Source organism: Bubalus bubalis, chromosome 4, assembly GCF_019923935.1.
Source record: "Bubalus bubalis isolate 160015118507 breed Murrah chromosome 4, NDDB_SH_1, whole genome shotgun sequence".
NCBI lineage: Eukaryota > Metazoa > Chordata > Mammalia > Artiodactyla > Bovidae > Bubalus > Bubalus bubalis.
Window position 1 is genome coordinate 143,376,694 of NC_059160.1, and position 863 is coordinate 143,377,556.

General features: G+C 44.1%; 1 non-coding gene across 1 annotated transcript; it reads left to right on the top strand.

Annotated features, from left to right (window-relative positions):
• The first annotated feature begins 275 nt into the window (after positions 1–275).
• TRNAS-UGA lies at positions 276–357 on the top strand. The gene has a single exon. It is a non-coding gene; the product is annotated as a tRNA-Ser (tRNA).
• The last annotated feature ends 506 nt before the right edge of the window (positions 358–863 follow it).

The following is an 863-nucleotide window of genomic DNA, read 5'->3' on the forward strand; positions in this document are numbered from 1 at the left end:
CAGAAGCTAAGTAGGGTGGCGATTTTCGATCTTCCAAGCGCGTGGAAGGGAAGGATTTCTAAGATACTCCCTTAAAGGCGTTTACTTAAACTACTTAAGGGAGATTTTATTATTTCTTCGCATTAACGAGGTAGCTCCTGCAACTTGAGCAGTAAGCCCCGGCCGCCTCTCACAGCAGACCTCCGGGAGATTATAGGCCCCGCCCACTAGCGTGTGTGGTGCGCATGTGCTCAGTTTTAACACTAAAGTGTCTCCGCCTTCCTTTCTTCGCCGTGGCAGCGATGGCCGAGTGGTTAAGGCGTTGGACTTGAAATCCAATGGGGTCTCCCCGCGCAGGTTCGAACCCTGCTCGCTGCGGAAGTGGTTGGCTTCACTCTTTTTTTCACCTATTTCTAATAAATACCCTCTATTGATGATCCGCATTCTTCAGCTGAATTTCCGGTATCTGCCGGCTAAATGGTCTGACTACAGAGAAATTAAACGTGTCAAAGAAAAGCCAGTAAGTGTCAGTGCTGTGAACATGCCGCTGTTCACACTAATGGAAATAGTCTTTCTTTATCCTAAACAGCAAGCTAATCTTTCAGAATCTTGTTCCTCGTTCGCAGAATAAAGATAAAATGAAGATAAATATTGGTGAGAATTTTCAGACTATCATAGCCTGAACAAGCTATCATCTCATTGAAACTGATGGCAAACTTAATACTATCTCTCCTTCCATCCCAAAATCACCTTCACCTTCACCTCACAACATCTAAAAGTGGTGTGAAATACAAACTTCTGAAAGTTCAACTTCTAAAGTAGAATAGGTAGATCCGCACGATGGAACGCTGCATGTAGCCACTAAAATGATATTACAGACATGG